The following is a 14927-nucleotide window of genomic DNA, read 5'->3' on the forward strand; positions in this document are numbered from 1 at the left end:
GGCACTGTGGTGTGCACCCACTTTTCCCCTGACCCCAATCATCACATCTGCACTTTTGGTGATGAATGTGGAATCAGTCCTCTCGCCCATGGCATGTAGTGCAGATCTCTGTGGCTGGGCAGGCTGCCTGAGTACTGCCTTTGTAAACACATCAGATCAGCCCTTCAGCTGTCAGGGTATCACCCCTCAAACATTCATGTAAGAGCTAGCCTAAACAGCCATCAGAGGAGCAACTTAAAGCCAGGTCTGATTCCATAACCTCCCCAGATAAAAAAGCCCTCATTTACAGCCCCTCTGAATCCTGGGCTGGAGTGAATACCATTTGAAAGATGACAGCTATATATTCAGAGAATTTGGGGTAACTCTCAGTTGAAGTTTCCTTCTACAACAGATCCAGCAGGAGAGAAGAGGAAATGTGTGATGCAGACAACAACCATCATTAGTAACATCTCTGCCACCTTCTCTGCAAAGTTTCAACTTCAAAAAGGGAGAAGTGCCAGACACTCAGAAAATACTTTTTATATTGTGATTTTAAAGGAAGTGCTAGAAATACACTGCAGTGATGGATGACATTATAAGATACTCAAGGTTACATTAAGAAATGAACTACTTTAAAATGAGGAACCGCCATATGAACTGCCAATGACATCTCATTCAGCATGCTGCTATTTATCTATCACCAGAAGCACACATGGTGTTTAGCAGACAAAGGAAAAAATAAAAATCACGATTAAGCACAATCAGATTGGAAGATTCTTTGTCAATTATTTTTGTTGCATTGTGCTGTGTTGTATTTGTTGGAAAATGCCGATTTATTAAAAGGGAAGGATTTTGAAGAGAAAGATTTACATAAATGAATTTCACATGTAATTTTGTTGAAAGAAAACATTCATACAAGGAAACGCTTTAGACATCTCAAATGAAAACAATTCCATGTGAAATTAACCTTTTGCTCTTACATGTAAGTTGATGCATGTTAAAAACACACCATCAGTTCTAACAGAGTCAATGAAAGGTTGCAGAGTGATCACAAGTAAGCTTTGTGATAATTGCACTTGCTGTAAACTGTAAGGATCTTTGTTTTTCACCCCGCTTTGGTATACAACACATTCTATAAACTGCTTATTGATGGAATTTTTGGGTAAAGTGATGCAATGAGGTATGAAAACATATCAAGAATGACAATCATGATAATGCTGGGTGGCGAAGACTGACTGTATCACACAGGTTTAGACACACAGACAGGCTGCAGACTGTGCAGGCTGAGAGCAATCCAGGCAGAGCAGTAGCATAAGAAACATCATAGAGTGTCTCCTGGAAAGAGACAAAAGGAGCCTCAAGGCCAGGTGAATTGACAAGGCTTAGGGGAAGACAGGCAGCAGGGGAGCACAGTACAATACAGAGTGTATTGCTAAGGAAATGGCTGAGCCAGGAAAGGATGTGCTATAATGAAATGTCAGCATGAATATTTCATATGTTGACCCTTTTTGTAGTTTCAACATATTGAAAGATGGTGACTGTAACTGACATTAGGCTCTGGGTAGAGAATGTAAATCCTATACTAGGAGATTGACGTATATTACCCCAAAATGCAGCTCTTGACTATGTTCTGCAAGGTGACATGCCTTGCTACATGTATTCACTGAAGGAGCATCATCATTATCCAACCAAACCTTAATTTCCCATGGAATATCATCCTTGCACTTTTTTCTTTCTAGTTAATGTTACAGTTTCATATATAAGGGCACTTCTGGAACAGAAAGGTATAATAAGACTTAGTAGATACAGGTTGAAACCAAACAAGTTCAGACTACAAATTAGCTAAGGCTTTTTTGTTTATCAATGAAAGTAAGTAAACATTAACGAGGGCTGTAGTGGATTTTCCACAACTGGAAAGCTTAACATTATAACTGGTTGTTTTTCAAGCACCAGACACTACTACTGAGTTTTGCTTAGGAATTAAGAGAGAGGCATTCCTTGGTCTGTGTTATTTGTGAGACCAAAATAGTCTTTTCTGGCCTAAGTTGCTGATTACCCTAAAACAAACTCTCCTTCCCTCAATAAGAAGAAATTTATGAACTAAAAGCTAACTAGATACACCTCAGGTTCGAGCAAACCCCTTTTATAATAAAAGCTATTTCCCTGGCTATAGGTTATATAAAATAGCATCCTGGATACAGGATATACATTGAAGCACTTTACATTACATACCTTCTGGCAGTTAATGCAGTGTCTAATGGACTCATCTAGCATAGGAGTGAAAACAAGATGTGCTATGGAAAGGTTTATGCACAGACCCTAGTATAGGCTGGTATAGATTCTTTTCCATGTTTTGAGATCACAGTCTCTGCTGTCCTTTCCCGTGAAATCTGTCAAGCAGACCTCCTCTCTGCCTGAACCCCAGACTCCATGGAGGTGCCACAACTTCACTTTTTTGGAGTGCCAGACTGGGGCTCTTGCTGCTCTCTGGGCTGCCTGAGCTGTCTTGCTGTTGGAGAAGCTGTTCAGTGAGGAGCTGTTGCCAAGGCTGCGCTCTCCTCAATACCAACAGGGCTTTACTACCAGACACATTCCTTGTGCCATGCCCATAGTGTGTTAAGAAGTGCACAGAGGAACTAGCCAGCAGATTGACCCCATGGACACACATTTATCATGTTAACTGAAAAGCCTGTATCAATCCCTGTGCTTGTCCAAGCAATGCAAGGCATGAAGTTCATGTGCCAGAGGCTTGTAAACTGAGCCCTGCATGCACTGAGAGCACAGAGGCTGGGCAGAGAGCATCTTCTAGGTGACCTAGAAGGTTGCATGCCCTTTCTATCTCCAGGCACTTTGGGAGCTGTAAGTGCAGCACAGGCACAGAGCACTAAAGGACCTGGAGACTACTCCTGTTGCTGAAAGTTAGGCATTTATTGAAGTGCTTTGCTGCATTAAACCCTTGGACTAGAGACTTCTTCACCAAGTAGTTCAATGCCATTGTTTCATGTGGCATTTGACACCAACCTGTGCAGTGAGTTTCTCTATAGGACCTATAATGAGAAAGCCAACATGTATCAGGCAGAAGATGGAAGAATAAATCCCAATTGTCTTTACCTCACTTCAGTTTTGGCAAAACTTCCATGTTGTCATCAAAGGGAAGTTGTTTGTTCCAAGTAAATTTAAATATTAATATAGGCTAAAATGCAGGATAAACCAAAACCAAGGAAAACATTTTCCTGATCTATAAAACAGAGAGAGCAAAGTGCCAACAGGGAATAATGCTAAATGGGCACTTTAAGCTACTCTGTGGAATGTGACTTTGATCAATTCAGTCCAAGCCACATTAGTCTCATAAAACCTGAGAGCAGCCTTTTCTCCCAAGGGTTTCCTTTGAGGGATATTCCTCTCAGAGTGCAGTATCATAGAGACAATTAAAGATTATAATATTTTTGCATATATTAAGCAACTGATGAGTCAACATTGATCAAGACATGTTTCCATCATTAGTTTTTTAAATGCACTTTCACGTTCACAGTACAGTTGTTGTCACTGAGCTGGGGGAAGCAGTAATGACCGGTGAGAATTATTGTACCATGACCCTGTGAACTACTTTTGACAAGCAAATACTTTCCAGGAAGCTAGTAAGGAAAAAACCCCGTGTTCTCATTAACAGTCTGTGCTCTTATTCAGGTGGAAGACAAGGTGGGTATGAGATTTTCATTGGCACATTCTAACTCTTCCCTCCCAGATTAATTGGCATTAATGTTCCCAGGTCTCAGTGACGGCTGCAGGCTCATTACAGGTGCTGCTTTGCTTGTGTATCATTGCTGTCCCACAAGCATGTAATTTATTGCTTAGAAAGGATTTCTGGATATTTTCCCAGATGTAAAATCACAGAGGCTTATATTTAGTGCTCCAGCTGACGACATCCCTACCTGTATATATTCTCTCTTTCTCACATATGCACATACTTGGCTTTGAACTCTGACATTTATCTTGTGTCATAAACTCCTTCAATTAACCAACACAGTGCATTAGTATAATTGTTAGTCCTGGCCTGAATTCTCTTTTGGAATAGCTAAGCAGAACTGCAGTAATGTTGTTGTAGTTCATATCATAGATAGAGTTTGCTAATAGACATTTAAGGAGGCATTGGTGGAGGTCTTGCTTTGGTAATGCTCTTGCTTCAAGGTTATTTATATAAAAAGGTGTTTAGCCTTTGTAAAGAAAACCTGTGCATACCTCAGTTCTTCATGCAACAGTAACATGACGCATTACCTTTCCCCCTGAAGTGATCATCTTGGCTTCTCTATATAAATGTTCAGCCCATTAGGACAATTCAGGCCCTAAAACAAATGAAATGATTCATTGAAAGGTGCCCTTGAAAGTGCAGGGCCATAAAATAGGAACTGAAAAGCCAGCATGAGCAGAAGCAGTCCAGTTCTGGACTCATTTGCCTACGTCAGACTTTTTCACCTTTTAGACAACAAAGTGCAAGATGATTCAATATCAACTGGAGTTTGGGAAGCCCACGGTATCACCCAGAAACAGTTCAGAACAGAGCAAAACTCCAATCATGTTCTAACTATCTGGTTCAATTTTGTGGGGAGAATTTTTTCCCTCTTGAAATATGAGGGGACACAGAAGGGTCTGGGAATGCTGCCAAGCACTGCTGGATCATCACAAGGTGGGATTTCCATCAGCAACATTGCCTGTCAGTCAGTCCTAAATGGTTTGCTTTAAGTTACTATGCTAACTTCCAGGCCCTGAGTGCCCACACCACTCATGGATGATGGTAGGAACAGAATGAGTACCATTTTTTTGTTGGGTTTTTTTTGACAGGGAGCCAAGAAATCGCTTTTCACAGCTGAGGGACCAAGGACTGTTAGAGCAGCAGAGTTCACATGTCTCCTGTCCTAACATACAGCTAGGAGAGCCTAAGAGCTCCGCCAGACTGCCCATCTTCATCGTATTGATCCCTGCTGCAGCAAACCCGGCAGGGAAACACCTTTAATTAAATAACCAGCTACCCTCAAGTCCATCAGTTACTGCTGAATCACAGCAGTTTGAACACTAAAATGATGCTTTGACAGATATTTTCAACATTCTTTTCTAGACAACCCAGTGTTGTTTTGCACGGAAAGGGCAATGGACCTGCTCAGTTAGAGTTATTTGTTCCAGACGTGGTGTATTCTCACCCAGAGCAATAATTAACATACTCTTAAGAAGGCATGGGGGGAAGGGAGGGGGCGGGGATGGGAGTGTGGACTGGAAGACTTTCCATTGCTCTGAGATAATAGCCTTAGTCACACTTTACAGTACTGTGCCATTTCCATGAATTTACCCATAGCAAATCATTTGTTTCTAGGGTGATTCATAGCCACTGCTGCTTTCTCTCTTCTTGGGGGCTTTCTGCAGCATGAGGCTTCTCACAGTCGCAGCAAGACCCATGCCTGAAGAGGGCTGTCACCAGCATCCAGCCTGGGCTTCTTTTCTGGAAAGAGAGGGTGATAAGGGTGGCAGGCTGAACAATGGATGCTCCTCCGCAAGCAGATTAGCAAGGCCCTGCAGAACATCATGTATCTTTTAAGGGATGCTGTCAAGAAGAAAACAGCAGGTCAAATCCTTGGTGAGAGCAAATTAGCCCAGCTGTGTCAGCTGCACTGCGGTTGGCGGAGCAGCGCCAGCTGATAGGAGCCGAGGGTCTGACCCCATCTATCTAGTGAAAACAGTGTGTATGTGGGGTTTGAACAGTGCTGGAGAAAGGATTACTGCAATACAAAAGAGTGTAAGCTTTTTGCTCACTTTCCACCACTTGTGCTGCTTCCCGTACTCTCTGCTGGAGCCACAGCGCTAGGCAGGTCTGACCCTTGTGAATGCATCTTAGGCTCTCGTGGGACTGTAGAATGACCACATGTAAAAGCCACAAGGCTTTCCCACTGAGATGAGAACAAGCTGCAGAAAGTTCTCAAGCAAACCCAGTTTCTAGTACACGGAAGGCTGTATCCAATCCCTCCTCACTTCGGCTGGCACCGAGGAAGAGCAGCAGCAGAATTTGCTACCCTGTGCCACCCCAGCCTGCTGGCACCCAGCGGGGATCCCCGAAGGATGCAATGCTGCTGCAGCTCTGCTCCGGGGATAGCACAGAGAGGAGGGGACAGACCCTCCCTCCTGCCCCCCCGCAAGCCATAAACATGATGTTCTCTGTGGGAATGTCAAGTGCATTTTGAGAACTGACAGAAATGTCATAGCACATCACAAGTGCTTTCATCCCCTCACCAGAAATAAAACACGTGTCAGGTCACAGAAGGCTGTTTTCGCTCTTACCAACAGTGTCGGCTGTTGTCTGGCTCTGTAGGATCTCCCAGCCCCTCCAGAGGCATTTTTGATGCCAAGGAAATGGCATTTCATGAAAATGCCTCCCTCTCTCTTCCTCTCAGAGTTGTTTTTTGGTTTGGTTTGGTCTTGTTTCAGTTTGGTTTTTGTGGTTTTTTTGATCACTCAAGTCTGAGATTAAAGGTCCAGCTATCTGGAGCCAGTTGCTTCACGTACAGCTTCATTTGCTGGCGTTTTGATATCACTCAAAGCAGGGTTTTTCCAGCTTTAATGGATTGTGGTTAAACTTTTTGCGGAGTTTCCCCTTCAGATGTTCCCAGATGTCTCAGCTGACACTTCCCTGGCGTATATTTCAGGGGAAGAAAGATGTAAAAAACCCTGTCACTCATTCGACTGGATTTTTTCTTGCTACAGTGCTATAATAGTGTTGATAAATACTGAGGAAAATTGGCATCAGCCTCTCTTTTCTCCCTCATGGCCTGGACATGTCCAGTTTCGCTTTGCTGGCTGATCTGCAAACTTTGTTGGCGGGTAGCCCGTATGGTTTTGTCCACAGTTTTGGCCTGCTCTTTTTCACACTCACTTCCTGAATTTTGGGGGTTTCCCAGAAGTTATCTTTGATTCTTTGCCACTGTGCAATCAGCATACTAACAATCATGTTGAATGGTAGGCTTCCAATTACTCCTTCTTACTCAGTGATCCAGTTGCCAAAGGCTGTTTGTTTTATTAATTTCATGGAAAATCTGCCCTAATAATTTGCCCAGATCTATTCAGTTCTTAAACTGTGAAATCAATTTTAATAGGCCTTAAGGAATGCATATGTAACCCATCATATGTCCTCAAGTGTGTCTGATTCCCAAATGAGGTAAGTCATGCCCATTAATTTGTGGCTAATATTTTGCTTGATAAAGTAAGCATCATGCATGTATGAACCAGAAAGCCAAGTGTCTTCAGTTTCTACGGATTCAGTTAAGAAGCAAACTGTTAAGTTGAGCACTGGAACAGGTCCATGCTTTTGGAAGATCAGCTGGAAGCATCTGTGTCCCACTGATGCAGCTTTGTGTCAGCCTTCTGTCTCCAGATGCATTCGAATCTAGAGGTATTTGAGTTTTTCCACACAGTGTTTCTGTCTTTTATCTGTCTGCGACAAGCAAAGTGGTTTTTCTGGGTTGCCCTATGCAGAAATGGTCCAGAGATGGCTCAGGGAGCTGAGTACCTGACACCCCTGAGCACTGAAGACCCCAGAGGACTGCTGACAGATGTAAAGGCTCGTCCCATTGCATTTGGCCAAATGTTTTCGTCTTTGCTCTCATTAAATATCCAAATATTTGGGCCTTTAGCTTCTGGCACTAGTGACCACTCTCTGCTCCACTCGTGGCACTGCCCAGTACGAATGAGTCTGGGAAATCTTACATGCTCTACTCAGACACTTCCCTAGATCTTCCCTAGATCTTTCCAGAAAAAAGGCTGCATTTCCATACTGCCTGGCTGAGGAGCTGAAACTGTCCTTTAAGATAATTCAGGTGGTAAGAGGTGGTGATAAATGAAGATCACATTTATTACACAGCTCACTGAGGGGGTTTAGCCAGAAGATACCTAGCTGTAACATTAGCTGGTTTTGTGTAATCTCTGTAGTCTTTATGTCTGCAAGCTCTCCTGGGTTCTACATAGCGACTGCAGTTTCTGTGTGTTTCCTCCTCACACATGATGGGCAGGAACACATCTTTTCTATAACTGATAATCTGGTTACCACAAGAAGGCAGGCCAATGCATGTGGGTTTTCTTTTATTGGTAGCTTTTAAAGCAATCAGTCACAGTTTCCTAAAGACTGCCTCAAATGAGCATCAGTCCCACTATTAATAATTTGATTTCAAGGTGAGCTCATGGGCATGGCACATCCCCAGCACAGTAATTACTTGGGGTGCTTAAGAGCAACGAGAGCTCCTGGAAGATTTGATAGAGTACTAATTATATCAGAAAGGTTTTTAATGATTACTTTCTGTACAAAGATGGAGGAACAGAATAATGCGTATATTCTGCATATATCCCGAGTGCTTGCAAATTAATCTTCTCTGCATGAGGGGCCTCATAGCCACTTTACTAAGAAATACTTCAATCTCCACAGGAGCTCTGGCTTAGTCAGGGTCAACAAATGACTGCACCTTGGTCACGGCACTGTCCAAACTCTGCACATCTCTACTTCCAGAGCCTCCGTTTCTCTCTTTTCATCTCTCAGCAACAGAGTATCAGTCTCTTTTTTAAACAATAATTCCTACACAACTATCAACCCTCTAATCAAAAACCTTCCTCTTCTTAATTATGTCCTCCATGCTCTTTCTGTGATACACACAGGTCTGATTCAGTCCCATTGTATAATGCACTCCTGACCATGCTGGTAAATTAAGTAGGAGTGTGGAAGCGTTTCCAAGATCAAGGGCAGAATGATCTTCCTACCCCAGGTGGGCATTATTTGTTAAAGACTGTTTGAAAGTAAACCAGAACTTATACCCCAATGACATATAACCCAGTGGCCCTTTTTACATTTTACAAGCTGCTAAATTTCATAGATTTTCAACGAGTGGGCTCCTAAGTGCAAAGAAACTTAACTAATAAATCCAAAATCAGATTATTGTAATTTAAAGGAACTGGTGGATATCATCACATTATATCAGGAAATGACCCAGTCCTTCCAGTTTAATTTGGCATTGAAGTAAATATATTCCAATAACATTTTTGAAGGTAAACTGTAGAGGTGCTGAGATATGTAATTATTAAAATACACCATGTACTTTTTATCTGAAAATATCTTCCAGAATATGTGAAGTTTAACACATCCTTGTATTATAAACATAAATTATTCATAAATAATTTCACTTACAGGTTTGACACTTCATAAAGCATAATTTCCAGTAAGATGAGCATTTCTGAGAGGCTCTTCTCTTTGAAAAAAGCGTAAACAGTCATATATTGATATTACAAAACTGAGCCTTTCATTACAGTAGAATCATCTGGAATCCAAATGCAGTGGTCCTAAATTCGCCCTATAGTTCAGAAGGATAAGGAATTTATCCCTTACATAGCAAATTTGACATTCAATTTCTAAGCCTCTTTTTAAAGTTAATAAAGTTCTTCCCCTGCCTGAGGATATTTGGTGACAGGTGATAATCTAACTTCTTTAAATCTTCATTCCCCCCAAAAGATTCCTAAATCTGATATGCTGGTTGCCTTGTTCATGGCATTTGGTAAACACTAAGACCAGAGAGATCCATGCTTTGTCTCCTGTAACCAGGCACCTTGGTCAATATGAGGAACCTGAATGAATGTCCTCATGCACACAAGAGCTGGGCTCATTCTGCTGCTGTTGATGAAATCTGCATCCACTCCATTTACTTCAAGAGGACCTGGCAATACAGAGCATCTTCTGAAAACTTAGGCTGCTCATATTCAATGCATACATGTAGGCTTGGAAATTCTGGCCAGTGCTTTACATGTGTGCAAGAACCACCACAGGAGGACACACCTGGATACCACCACTCCCAGTGAGCCATTTTAGTACCATCTGTGTGGTTTTTAAACTACAGGGGGGCTGTGATTTTTAAGAGTTCCTTATTCCCAGGTGCCAGTGTTTGAAAAACTATCTGTAACAGCACTTGCATGTCCACTACTGCAAAGCAGATTATTTAACAATCCATTAACATGTCCCTTGGTTCCTATAGGAATTTCACGTGTGGACATTTCTGTCCCATAGTCTTTTAGCAAACTTGGGTAATATCACAGCAATTCTAGCACCCACCTCCAAAAGTGAAGAGCGATGTGAGCCACATGCAACTGCCACGTGAAGCCTGTTCACCAAGCGGAGAGCTCTGGCACAGCAGGACCGAGCAGACCTCAATGAGAAGCCCATTCAGGCACTGGGAAGGGACAGCCACCATGGGTAGGAGGTAGATTTGGGTCTACTCATTAATAACATTGCTCTTCCTTTCTTTAAAACAGTGCGATATTCTTCAGTGTTTAAGCACTACATCTGTTGTCTCTTTATTGCTCACCTTTAATTATCCTTCTAAAACCCACAGCATTCAGGACTACTTAGTCTCTTTGTTTTCCAATAACTAAAACTAATGAACATTTTAATGCTTTAGATATACTCTTATCTAAAAGGTAAGAAAGAAAAGTCTCCGTTGTCAACCTAGATGAAACCAACATGTTTAGCACACTAGCCTGTGTTACAAGCTTGAGTATTTTTTAGAAGTGAAAATCCAAATTCCCACAAAAATAAAATACTGGGTGTCATTTCTTAGTGACTGGTTTTTCCCAATTTAGGAATTAGATTATGTAGAACAGATGGGACCAAATTTTGCTCTCATTTGCATCGGCCTAACTCTGTTTATTTCAATGACAGCAGCTCCTAGCACAGTTAAAAGAGGCATCTCTTTCTGGAGCTCCTGGAACATCACAGCTTAATAGCCAAAAAGCGCAAATGAATGCTTTCAAACCTCTTTGATTAAATAACCAGTAAAATGAAACAATTTAGGCAGCATATGGTGGTGTCACTTTCACAAAAGATGTTATCACCAGCACACTATTAAGATGGGATAGATAATGTCAAAAAACAGGGAAATAGAGTAAATAAATCAGAGGGTAATGGTAGTGCACAGAAGAGTGCCAGGAAAAAAGAAAGAAGCCACAGACCCACCAAACAGGAGCAGAGATATCACAGAGCAACAGAGCTTATGTAGACAAGGGAGACTTTCTGTTCAGATGGAATATACATTCTAGTTTCAAAAGCAAGCAGTTTCTTATGCCTCTTTAATATGAACACACAGAATTTCTACCAACATGTGTGTATGTGTATGTATACCCATACATATATATATACCCATATATACCCATACGTGAAATTAGCCCCACATCTTAAACATGTAACTGGGATTTCAACAAAAATATTACTTGCTCACTAAATGTCATGGAACAAATCCATTTATTGTATTTTTATAGAGCATTTATGGGCATTTATTGCAGCAATACTTATGTGGCTGATCTTCTGAACATAACCCACACACAGCTGAATATATATATTTTCCTGACGTTCATGTTTGCTGTCTATATCTAAGGACAGTGCAGGCCAGCTCTGCCTGAAGGGACTCCCAGCATGTGTAACATGGACCCATACTGCCCAGCAGGGATTTATCCGGAGGCATATGGTAGGTAGCTTCCCAGGGTGCAAAAGGTATTAAAAAAGCAGGCAGTTGCAGTGAAAATACAAGGGGAAGTCCCATGATCTGCCCAGGAGCAGACCTTAACCTTGCACTATGCAATGCTCTCACATTTTGCGGGATAGCCAACTCCATCCGCCTCCCCTGATGAGCACTGCCCTGGGCCACTCAAACTGGGAGCACCAGCATGGAGGTTCACAAGACCATGTCAGGTCATGACCTGGTCAGCCACAGTGGGACAGATTTCAGTAGAAAGAAGTTTCCCCATTACTCTCAGTTCACCTTTGCCAGCCACAGAGGTTTTGAATTATTCCTGCCTATTGCACCAAAGCGCAGATTATTAGCCTATGTGTCAGCCTGTAATTTGTTTCATGATGTGAGCCTGTATGCCTGAGTGGCTCTGTTCCCCTTTCTTTCAACAAAGACAGTCCATGCTTTAATTGAGCTAGAGCCCTTTTTATCTGGCTTCCTCATAGATCCCCAGCAAACCATCCTCCTTGCTTTGCAAATGATAAGGATACCTGCACCCTGGATTTTTGAACTCCAATTTTATGCAAGCTACAAGGAGACTGTACTTTTTCAATGAGCACATCCTGACCCTCTGAGGTACTGAGCTTTTGTTCCCCTCCAGAAACCCCCTTTGCTTCAGAGGAAAGAAATGCTCCTCAGCATGTGCTCAGCACCTTGCACGCCTCACAATTAAGTCATTTCCTGAAGGCCACAGAGTGAATCAGAAACAGTGCCAAGAATTTAATGCTGCTTCCTGAATCCATCCCCTGCTAACCATGAGCACAAAACCATGCTCTGTTTAGACAGAAATTAAATGACACTGAAGTTTTACTATTGCATGATTATGCCCCATTTGTAATTAATTTTTCTCTCAGCTCCCTTCTCCATATTCCCATCTGGAGCATTAATTTCCCTGCTGAAGCTGCATGTATTTAGAAGTCCCACTGGGAGAATCGCAGTTGCTGGCCAGATCTGGGCCCCGAAGGGCTGTCTGTGCCAGCATTCCCCTCTCCTGCATAGGAGACATCACCTCCTCCAGTCTCTTTTGTCTTTCTCCTGGACCCTGCAGTGGATTTGTCTGGGGTCCTACTCTAGGAGAGAGGAGGCTGAAAAGAAAAGAGGACACTTCTCTTCATCTCTCTTTGCAGTGAGGCAAAGAGGTCCCCTAAAGACCGGGTCCGGAGCCAAGACTGGGGGCTGCTCTTAGGCAAAGCCTTCTCTGTCAAAACAAGGGAAGAGAAACGTCCGCCAACCCAGCATATTCGTCTTGCAGGATCTACTCCTGGGAGAAGAGGCAAGATTCAGGGCTGGGGAGAGATTCAACATCCTGCAGTCCAGACACTGGACTGGAGTGACCTCAGCTATAACAGTTCAGACCCAAGCAACATAAGGGAATACTGCTGAGATGCTGTTTATGTCATTTCCACGCCCATCTCCCCAGCATATGGCCTTTCTTTCTACTATCTGTTACCAGAACTGATACCGACTATATCAGACTCTTAGAAGGGCTTAGCTTTTTCTACCACTGTATGACAATACTTTTTCCACTCATGGTTGCTTATCCAGTACTATAAGATCCCTCCTTCCGAAACCATGCTAGCTTGCATGCTCCCACCCAACTGAAAATGAATCTACATCCCATCTGCTCTGCACACTGCAGTGCTGAGTCCCCTTGGTTACCCACAGCATTGCTGCCACCCCTTTGGGGTTGCCATCTCTTCCAAGGGAGTACAACCCACAGCAGGTCCCCAGACACACAGCATTGGCTGGGGGTGGGAGTTTGCACAGTCTGTGCAGCTCACATTTGTTATATACTGCCTGTTGGAGATTCATACCACATTTTGCCTCGGGCCTGCTACCAGGAACCAGGTCTCAGAGACCTGCCTGCTCTCCATGAGCTTCACTGCAGCTGGGGACTTTCCTCTCAGGCTATGTTTTAATTACGTTGCCAAGGGTTTAGCCTTTATTGTTTTGCTGTACGCTGGACCCAGCCTCGTCTCTGACCAAGAGTTCAATCTTCTCAAAATCGTAACCTTGGCTCATTGGGCCAATTGTGTACTCTTTTGTGCTTTCAACATCCTTTTTGTCTGACACTTAAAAACATATTGCTCACATTTCATGTGCTGTCAGTACCACTCAAGTGCCTGTAAGACAGTTTCACATCAAGCTGCATTCTCTTGGATTAAATGGAGACTTTCACAATCATCAGATGCTTTAGAAAAAGCAATGGTTAGAAATCAGGCTAGTTAAGCTTAACTATCTTTATTTGGGCACCCTCTGCTTGCAGTTACAGACAGACTGAGTCACTGTTTAAACTCTTTCTGGTAGCTCTTTATATTTCCAGAGAATTTCAGCCCTGGGAGGCAGAAAGCTTTCACACTTCCTTTCAGGGAGTATTCTCACTTTCTTTCAATCCTGGTTCCCTGTATTGCTCAGCAATTACTGCAAACCCTGACGTCTGGGCTCCCAGACTGCTTCCCTCCCAGTCCCAGTTATAATCAGACACAGCTTTGAGCCCAGCCCACAAAAACCTCTTCACAGTGTGGGCATCAGCTCTAACTGGGTGTTGCATGGACCACTCAGGAGTGCAGGTCTCCTTGCAAAGGCAAGCCTGCAAAAGGTGATGAAACTGCTCGAAAAGCAGAGGTCAACACTGTTAGCAGTCTCAAGAGAGGAACACAGGACCTTTCTCACAGATTAAACACAGAACAGTGAGTAGAAATCAGTATATTCTGTACAAACAGTGGTTTTCTGCTTTCCCTGTGGGGAAAAAAGCAGGAGTAATTTCCAAGAAGGATATGCTAATATGCACAATATCATCTCTATTTCAAAGAAATCTTCTGAGGTGTCAATAAATGCATTGATAAGACAAAATCCAAAGCCAAATCACAGCCCCAAATCCATAGATAGTTCTCCCCTCCTCCCTCAAGAAAATAAAAAATCGTACACATTGTACATCAATCTGTTTCTGGGAAAACTGGCATATTGCAACACCCAGGGTTGGCTCGGATGCTTCCATAGCAGCCAGACTCTTGCAAGCTTGAGCACTGATTGCTGAGGATGGCATCAGGCTTTTCTCCATGGCAATGCAGACCACTTCTGCTCAGCCATCTGTCTTATCTGTCACCTTTTAAATTTCACTGCTGTCCTTGTCCTTGCAATTCTGACATTTCATATGCAAGCATGCTGCATTCAAATCCCCAGTGCAGGATTTCTCCATAAAATTCCAGGTGCTGTTCAGAGATTTTATTTAAATGAAGGAATACATGTATTATCATCACAGGGAAGATTATAAGAACTTGCTATTTTTTTCCCCACTGACTAAGCCAGTGCAATTTTATTTAAGATTACTTAAGAGATCAAAAATGACAGGCTTACTGAAATGTATTCTGG

The 14927-nt window shown here is 42.7% G+C and overlaps 1 long non-coding RNA gene across 1 annotated transcript in view; it reads right to left on the minus strand.

Moving 5' to 3' along the window:
- Positions 1 to 14245: 14245 nt before the first annotated feature.
- The window catches only part of LOC133211034 (uncharacterized), a 70855-nt gene continuing 70173 nt past the window's right edge, over positions 14246 to 14927 (minus strand). The window contains exon 4 of the long non-coding RNA XR_009725080.1: positions 14246 to 14767. This is a non-coding gene — a long non-coding RNA (uncharacterized LOC133211034). The remainder of the gene's footprint in view (positions 14768 to 14927) is intronic.

This window comes from Neopsephotus bourkii, unplaced genomic scaffold (assembly GCF_033783945.1).
Source record: "Neopsephotus bourkii isolate Nb327-2 ecotype Australia unplaced genomic scaffold, CSIRO-AGI_Nbou_v1 NB_549, whole genome shotgun sequence".
NCBI lineage: Eukaryota > Metazoa > Chordata > Aves > Psittaciformes > Psittacidae > Neopsephotus > Neopsephotus bourkii.